Source organism: Seriola lalandi, unplaced genomic scaffold (genome assembly GCF_002814215.2).
Source record: "Seriola lalandi dorsalis isolate HSWRI2012SDOR001 ecotype SW California unplaced genomic scaffold, Sedor1 jcf7180002054568, whole genome shotgun sequence".
NCBI classification, from domain to species: domain Eukaryota; kingdom Metazoa; phylum Chordata; class Actinopteri; order Carangiformes; family Carangidae; genus Seriola; species Seriola lalandi.
Genome location: NW_019525121.1, coordinates 350,155 through 359,966, shown reverse-complemented (window position 1 = coordinate 359,966; position 9,812 = coordinate 350,155).

Sequence of the window (9,812 nt, the reverse complement as noted above, 5' to 3'; positions counted from 1 at the left end):
TTAAGTAGCTGTGTAGATTCATTGAGAGTCGCATATTCATGTTGTGGTTGATGAGTTTGCATGGCCAGGGGATAGGAAAACATTTCCTTAGCTAGTACATTTTGGAGGCCTTTTTTAAGACAGTCATAGTTTCCCCACTTCACTCTCTTTTCTGGTAGTCCAATTCACAACTAATTTGGCAAGCAGCTGTAGTTGGCAAGATTCTAAACTCTTTTTTTTCAGTTTTCATCATATTTTCTCTACTTTTGTCCAACTTTAAAAACTCTATCCTGCACTTTTCCCAGTCAGTTTTCTGCTTCAGACAGTCAAACAGTATTGATGAGTTAACTTTGTAACAACTTCATAGACAAGAGGATACTACCCGGTTTAAATCCAAAGTAATCCAAAGTTTTCTTTCAAATCAGCTCTTCGTCTCTGCCTGCTGCTATAACTCCCTTATCTAATAAATCTTGAGCCAGTAACACTTGCTCTTCACTGTCTTTGTTTTCACAGACTTCAGCAGCATACTGGGCCTTACACAGTAATGACTATACAACAGGTTAAATACCATTTTTTTGTGGAGCAGAAAGTGGAGCAAGGATTCAACTGCTCACCACTGTGCAGTGTGTATTTTTAACTCTTCTGTACTTCTCCATATCTGTTGAGTAATTCAAGTTTTCCATTAATTCCATTTTTCAAGTCCAAGAATTTCCAGCTTAATAACATATCCAAATAATACCCCAATACCCGTAATCATGCTGTCATCTTATCAACAGACCCATCATCAGGGTAGTACAGCAGAGGACGGACGACTGGAGGTAGCAGCAGAGGACGCTCTATGTCTTTTTTCAGCACGGCCTGACCTGAAATCTTATAATAGAGTGAGTGATGATGTGAATTGCTAAAATACACACCCCTCCTTCCCTCCAGTCTGTAAGAGATTCACACCGAATTCATTTAACATTTGCCTGCACTGACAAACTCTGTCACCATCAGAGACAGTGACATTTGAGGAGGAGTTAGGCCAGTGCACTAACCCCCACCCACCCAACCCCCCCTCTCTCGCTATAGAGGAAAGAGAGGCTCGTTAAATCACTTCTTGTCACGCAAGCCTCTACTTCTTTTTTATTTATTTATGACTTTGTCACCAAAAATTGAGCTGCTGTTATCACTTCCTCTTATTATTTAAAATACAGCTCTGGATTTATTTGCAATATATGGAGTATATTGTGAAAGTACTGTATATATTGTTAAAGTAAGCATCCATGGACAGCACATGTGTGTTACTGTACAGTCGCGGCTCATTTCAAGCTCAGGACAGAAAATATACAGCTGGACAATCTGGCAAGAAATACTGGGATAAAATGGATTGACACAACAAGAAGAAAAGTGAATCAATAACTTTGACTCACCAGCTTTTATTGAATTCCATCGGCCCTGATGTCTGCTGGATGTCTTTGTGTTTTTTCATTTCTGATGAAGTTGGATAACAAACAGCTTAGTTGGGATTTGGATTCAGGGTTAAAGACCCCAAAGTAACATTTATGACTAACAGGTTACCACACTAAACTATATTATTTGCTAGAGCTCAGTGATATTCCACTGTCAGCTTTACATTTTAACAGACGTTCAGGTTTGATCATGAGATCTATCCCTGAAATCTAAGTACATACAGCACTATAGAATGAGCCATTAGGTCAAAAATGGTGTTTTAATACAGTGCTGCTCCTTATATTCCAGTCAGACTAAAAATGCCGCCAGAACAAAGTAAATGCAATATCCACTTGTAAAGGTTGTTTAAAAGTATTCATCTCCAGCTTGTGAGATCTTTACACTTTTTAATTATTTTCTGCTCAACATTTTATTTGCTTCTTTCTCCTATAATTAATTGTGCTCCTCTTTATTGTCCTGTAATCCACTATCTTGCCTTCTTTTCTTCTGGCTACTTATCTTTACTGTTTACATAATTTCCTTTTTCCTCCTCATTCTAGTCACCACATCTTCTCTGTCATATCTTCTTTCTCTTCTCTTCTGTCTTGTTTGAAATGCTTCAATAGTTTATATGTGAATATACAGTAACATCCGACACATTTGAGATTCCTCTCCTCAGTCTTCTCTGTAACAGGAGCTGTAAAGTATGCAACCCATGGTATAGATGTCCCAGGCTCTTTAAATTCTCTACATTTACTTTGAAAGACGGCGAGGAGAACCAGGATGGAGTTACCAAAGCTTGCAGGCAGTAATTGGAAGAATCTGAAATGTGATGATTCCTGCAGGAAAATTAAAAGATGTATTGCAAAGGAATATAAAATGCGTAAGAAGAGAAACGAGGTATATGACCACAACACATTGTGCAATTTTTTCACCACAGCATTTGAAGGTATAAACGTATTGCACATTCAAAGAGGCCATTTGTCATATGTAAATGACCTTCAACTTCGCACTCTTTTTACAGGCGATAGCAAAATGCAACACAATCAGAATCTGAATCAGAATCTGAGTCATATGATCATTGTATCCACACATAACTTTTTTCAATGTACTGGTGAGTTCTCTGAGCCCAACCAGACAGAATGAAAGTGTGAAGATGAACACACAGAGGAAAAAAGGCTGAGATGGGTGTTGTTGTGGGACTGAGAAGTGGCAGAGCACTTGGGACCACAAATAGCTATTGGTCACACTGTTGGAGCAAAATCCATAGCAACAGAAGGATGCAGGGGGACTGTGTGTCTTGGTTCTCATAGATGCACTGGCTTAGGTTGAGTGGATTCACTTTATTTTTTTGTATTTTAATTAAATATTTCAAAATTACCTTTAGTGAAGAATCATCCATGTAAAGGTCAGAGTGAACAGCTTTTTATTTTTGGCTGAGTAGGCAGATTTCTGATCAGCAGTCTCAATAATGTTCATAAGCTTTGACAACAAAATTAACAAGAGATCTGAACAGCATCAGCAACAGCTATATTTACTCATACTGTACATATGCTGTGGTGTTAGTGGCAAATTACCAGTAGAGTCAGTGACAAATTTAGCAAATTTAAATCTAATCATGAATGATTACTACTGCTACTTTCATAAGTCAAAAGTATAACATGATATACATAAGCCATTAGGACTGGTGGTTATGGTTAAAATGTAATTTATGTCTCATTTAAATGATCAAAGGCAGGTTTGACTGTCAAGTCAAAGGATTTTAAAATTATTATCGGCATTCAAAAGCCCACGTCAATCGAATCAGACTGTGGGTGTTGTTCACTCTCTTACTCTTTCTGCCCTTCTGCACACATCTGTCTCTCTGCCTGCATGTGAGACAAGTGCAAATTATCCTCTCAGCATGCCCTTGCCCTTGTAGCCTTGTTTTGATTCCTCTGTCCTCCCTCCTCTCTGACTCTTTTCCCTTCCTTCTCCTTTCCTCCCTCTTCCTCCTTTTAATTTCCCACTTCACAGTGTGCTGGACAGGTTCTGTCTTTATCACAAGTACCATTTAATCTGCTTTGGAAAACACATTGTACACGATTGGAGGGCCCTAATTGATTTATACAATGTAATTACTCCATTCTCACAGTCTCATAAACGACAAACCTGGTCCCTGAGCCACTAATTAGAAGGGAACAGGATTTGTGGCTAATATAATTCATTATTTCCAAATTAGAGCCAGATAAGTTGTCACAATATAATGATCGAGCAAATGAACACAGTTGTTTTTCTGCAGTTGAGGCTTTTGTTTTGTTCTGAGAAGAATGCAGTGTGCTGGTGGCAGTGTTTCCCTTTCAAGCTGTGGTAATACTGGGTCTCCAGGGCCGTGCACTCTGGGTATGCTTTCAAGGAAAAACAAGGACATGGTTCTTCCTTTTTTCATTTTATTTGGGACATTATGGCTAAATTCATGGTGAACTTTTCAGACAAGCACTTTTTATTCCAGTATGTAAGTATCTGATGCTTCAGTGCTGAAGGTTTAGGCCCCTTTTCCAATGAAATGACCATGACCATTGGGGGTGTCGCTTTTTATGCAGACTTAGACTTAGATTTTACTAAATCCTGAATCCAGTGTCTAAGCCCAGCAGGTGCATTGTGTTGTTTGTAAAATGAACTCTAATATCACTATTGCATACCCTGTTGCCCCATCAGTAAACTAGGCTAATGTTCTTGTTAACACAAAATGGAAGAAATTAGCACTTACTGTTCAACAGATGATGGATGATCATGATACCAAAACCATATGAAATGCTATGTGTGGAAGCACTTTGGATTCAAGTGGAAACTTTGTGGATTAAGGTTCAACTGTTTTGTTTTGTTGACATTAACAAATGCAACAGCTTTTCATCAACCTCACCACAGCAACAAATCTGAACTGATTTATCAGTTTGTCACTCAAGTGAGTCACATTGAATGAACAGAATAACCTCAGCTCAACATGGCCTATTCATAATCAAGAAAGAAATTGCAGGTGGAGGTGCAGCAAGTAATTTGGTGTCTGTGGAACAGATGCAGTTCAAACATGTTGGACCGTTATGCAGGCACACAATAACCAATTTGCCACAGCCAGTTAACTACATTTCCTTTATTCATGTTGGCTTTCAGAGTGGTTTAAAGTAGAGGTAGTTTGACAGGCTGGTATGTAGCTTGACACAGCCTATGTACACATATGCAAATATAATTTAACTTCAAATATTGCCATATATGTCTGGCCCATACAAATGGGCTATGTATGTTCATGTATGTATGATTATATTGTAAAAATATGTTATGTAAACATATTTCCTTCCCAAAACCTGTCAATACAATTGATATTATATATACAGTAGTCCAAAAGTCTGAGACCACCAATATATATGCATGTTATATCATTTAAAAAGTCATCATAGATATTTTTATATAGGCACATATTTTTATTTTATTTTTTTATGGGTATTTCATATATGTTCTAAACTTTTATCTCCATGTATCCAGAGGATAAGTGATAATAATATATCCCCTTTTAGGTGACATATATGGCAACATTACTCTTGATATAGGGGGATATGACCTGGTTCTCCCATAATGGTCAAGGGCATAGTCCACACAAACAAACCAAGGCTGGCCCCCCCAAATACAGGTAAAAACATGGACGGTTAACTCCTGGTGCCTGTCTATAATGTGCATGCATGGTTGGTATAATGTACATTTCTACCACTTTAATTCGATAAATTCAACAATATAGTCATGCCGTTTTATACATTTTGTTGTTCTGGACTACTCATCTAACATATTTGATTCATTCATTCTGATCCACTTTGCTTTGTTGTCCTCTAATTCTGTCCAGCTGTTGTTGCATATATGCCTGCAAATGTTTCACAATAAACTCCTTCTCCACTGAAACACTAGAAGGTCTTTGATTTGAAATGATTACAGGAAGTGTTGAGTTTGTATTAACAGCATAATGCAGTGCAGTTAAACAAGGCAAACGGGAGCAGATAAAAACGAGGCTTTGTACAAAGATACGACCAATTATACTTGTCAAAGAGAGGGAATTAGAAATAAAAACCTGCCTCTAATATAAGTCTGCCTTAAATTAAGGCACGGTACATTTGGCAGTTGAAGTAAGTAAAAGCCCCGGCCACTATTTGTGAAAATACAGTAGTTGTTGTACGTTGATTTAAAATGTGATGCATTAAAATATGTCCCCAAGTGACTCCCCGATGGGTAGATGGTGAGACTAAAAAGAAAAAAAAAAACAAAACACTGTAGGCAAAGACAAATGTTACACTTGAGGTGTCATTAAGTAACACACAACCTAACATAACCTTCAGTGAGATGCTCCACAGCAGAAGCTTGTGGTTTCACTGGGTGGAAATAACTGTAAGAGCAAAAATATAATCGTGTTGCAAAAGAGCATGCTCAGTCAACCCTCTCTTGATAAGGAAGACGGCTGGATTGCGCATATTCAAAGATACCTGTCTGTGTATTTGTGTGCATGTACAAATAAGCACAGTGGGTATTTGTTGCAATGATCTCATCAGTATGTATGCTTACACGTGTGTGTTTGTGTGTTTGTGTGCGTGCACGCGTGTGTGTACGAGACAGAAAAAAACTGATTCATTCTATGCCTGATGTTTAGGCTATTAGAACAAACAGCCATGAGGGTGTGGCTGTCAACACTCATTAGTGCAGCTGTCACCATTGCCACTCCAATAATTACTGCCAATGTAAACTCACTAGTGTCACTACACTCACACACACAGCTACCTGAGATAGCATCGGCCCAATATAGTTCAGCCTCTCGGGCCTGTCAATTAGCGAGAGTCCCAACAAATTTACTCACGCGTGAATGTAGCGTTTTAATGTCCCGGTGAGAGACGGGCTATTTCGCAGAAGCAGGGGGTCGTCAACGGTCTTGATGTTTTTTAATTTTCCTGTCAACTTCAATGAATGTACACGTTGGTCTGTACACAGTATTTGCTCATACTGTGTGTCACAGCTAAGTGAGCTGGATAAAAGAATAATATTCGTTTTTATGCTTTTTTTTTGTGTAATTACACATGGTTTTGACATTAGCGATACTTTGAGTAGGGTTTCGTGTTTTTCGCTCAGTCGAGTAGTGACTGTCCATTTCGTAGTTGTAAGTACAATATTGGGTACTGGCAATCTTTTACAACATCATGACTGTGTGTTTATTGGGGATGTATTATTTGTTGCTCGCCACTGTAGGTATTATTCATGAAATCTAATATTTGGTGTTTCTCAATAAGTTAAAGATAAATTATGAAAATATAGTTTATAAGAATGACATCAGGGCATTGTATGTTATACCCTACTGATAACTATATAATAATAACCTAATCAATTTGTCATTCATTGTCTGTCACTTTCATAGTAGTTGTAAGTTCTTTGTGTTATTTCATAGTCCTTGTGTTTTTATAATAAGCTGTCATTGTTCTACAGATCTCTCTAAGGACTTTCAGAATTTCAATAAGAGAAACTGTAGAGGAGAATCAGCCAACAGTGACAATTCTTTTTTTTTTTTTTTTTTTGGTTTTAATTTCTTCTGTTTGATATCTACTTAAATAGACAAAGGGCCTTGTGAAAAAGTGACCTGAATGTATGACCTCTCTTCTTAACTAATTTTAGCCACTCCTCTCACCTCAACAAGTTTGCTTCCCTCGCTCAGTTCTTTTTACAGTCCCAAGGCATTGTGGTGATTATTCTCCTTATTTTTCACACTCTGAGGTTATGATATTCCATTTGGGTTCGAATTTGCTGCATAACAAATTACATGTGTATGTTTCCTATTGTTTAAATAAAGTAGGACACAGCATTTGACTTTGGCAAAGCTGTGTGGTCTTGTTTACCCAGCGATTGTTTTGCAATGCATGCACTTAGCACATTTAGTTTTTGTAATTTGACATTTCTAATATTCATGTTCTCAATTGTTATGGAATAATTGGTTGGCTGTAATGTGCTGGGTGCTCTAACCACAGCACACAATGAATACCAATGTGACGTTCCCAGTGTGAAGAGACATGCAGACATATTGTTGTGAGCTGCAAAACACGGGTTTTCAGGAAAAATGAAATAGATTTACACAGAGACTGATGAAGTAGTTTTTATAAGACTAGTACTGATGATATCAGCCTGTAATTCATAAGAATATGAAGCAGTCAGTGTTGCTAAGGGTGGATGCAATTTGAGCTTATGATAAAGTGGTGATTAGTTGAAATGCGTGATTTCCCTGCATTACCCAAGTCTGTCATCATTACTTACTGATAGTAACTGGAAGTATGTGTCCTGTAGCCTGATACAGAGTGTTTATTACCTGACCACATAAGTGTCCTGAGTGTACCGAATCAAGGATAAAGGTTTTTGTTCTTTTATTTGAACTTAAAAAGTTGCATACTGTAGGCTTGCTTTTTATCCGACTGCATATGCCATGACATTGGAAGCAAGAGAGAAAGAGTAGGAGGGAGACAAAGTGAATGAAACAGACAGAGAGGGAGAGTACTCAGGGTAAAACAGGCCAGCAAGGCTGGGAAAGGAGAACCAAGGAGAGGTCGATCCAGGGTCGGTGAAGGCCCGGCGGCCATGGATCCTTCTCTAGGAGGACAGACGCTGATAAGGCCCAGGTAGCTCATACAGTGCTGAGGTTTAAGAGGGCACCAAGATAACAGCCTGCTGATAGGACCAACCAACTCAGCTGGACTGCAGATAAGAGGCAAGGACTTGTTGCCCTCAACAGGAACAAGACTGCTAATTTTTACAGGACTTGCTGTTCTGCAGTGCCAGCATCACTGTTTCTGATGTATTCAATGGCATATAATCCCAAAATATACGTGGTTTTTTGCTCATCTGTTCTCGTTTGTGCAAATTATATCTCATGATATTCCATTTCTTGCAGTTTTGTTTTGTTAATATCAGTTTAAATAATATATGTCGCACATTGGTGATTATACTGTAATTATCATTTTTACAATCTTGTCTAAAGGTTTAAATCTATATTATTATCATGCTTTAGAGTGTTTAGCTTAAGGTGTTTCCAGACCTCTAATTGTGAAATAAAGAAAAACAAGGTTTGGGGAATTAAACATTCAACTTATTTTGGCAACATTGTTCAGAGAAAAACTGGCCATGGCCTGTAAAAACCTATATCAGCCCGAGCCTGATTTCTGCCGCTGTAATACTATGTGTATTATTTATGACACACAGCTGTCTGTGTGCACTTTTAGCCAGAGGCATGATGAACCTGAGCCGTGCTCTTTTACCTTTCCCTTTTTATTGTGCATCAGCTGAAACGCAGTCGTCAAACCTCCATATGGAACCCCAAGGACAAAAGACATTAGGTAGGAAATGTTTCATTTTGGAGGAAACACTCTTGTACTCTGATCTTTTCAATTTAGCATTCGTCTCACTCAGCGTGCTCCTCCTACAAGCTCTGCTCCCATCGTTTGAAGTTAACCCAGCCTGCCGACCGCCTTGTTAGCTTAATAGTTTGGAAATGCAATTTAGGAGTGATTTATCACCGGCCGCTGAAACGGCCTTGCCACGTACTCGTTGCTTTTGTTGCTTTATTTTCCCTTTTCATGACGAATTGCAGCAAGTGGGGCACGTTTCACTCGCTCAACACGCAACATGAAGAGAGTTTTAGGAGTCACTGCACTCCTCTTATACAGCAAAGGCTATTTCCATTCCCCTCGGTGTCAGCTAAATTATAACAAAGCAGATTTACGCTGAAGATAAAAGAATAAGATGAAATGTTTCATGTTCCATTTATGCACATTCTCAAAATGAATGCATTTAAAATGGTTAGTTAAGGAATCTGAGGCTGAAATATCCGTGCGTATCTGAATAAATGAATGGTTTTTGTCGGAGCAAAGGGCTGTTTGGTCAGACTGGGAAGCTCCCAGTGAGAAAGTGAACTGACCATGGTGGTGGAAATTATCGTGCTCAGTTTACTTTCTCAGGACAAATACAGATATACTGTTTATTAATATGTATGTGTGTGTGTGAGTGTCTCGTGCACACACGTCTGTATGGCTGAATCCATTATGCATTTACGAGAGATGAATAATGTACAATAAAGAATAGTTTTACAGGACTAGTTACATCTGCTCCATAATTTACTGTGGCCAAAGGTGTTCAGGGAGGCCAGTCACGCTATGGGCAAAGTGTTCCAACTCAAGACTGTTTCGGTTTGTCAGCCAACATCTGATAGTACCACAAAGTTAACTCATGCTGTGGTCGGAAATTATAAAACTCTCTTATGAAAGTGTCCAGTGGAGATGTGCATGATGTTTAAGGAAAGTCAGCAGTACACTCTGTTAAAGATCAGGTTCTTTATAAAGGAATAGAGTTGTGGGGTG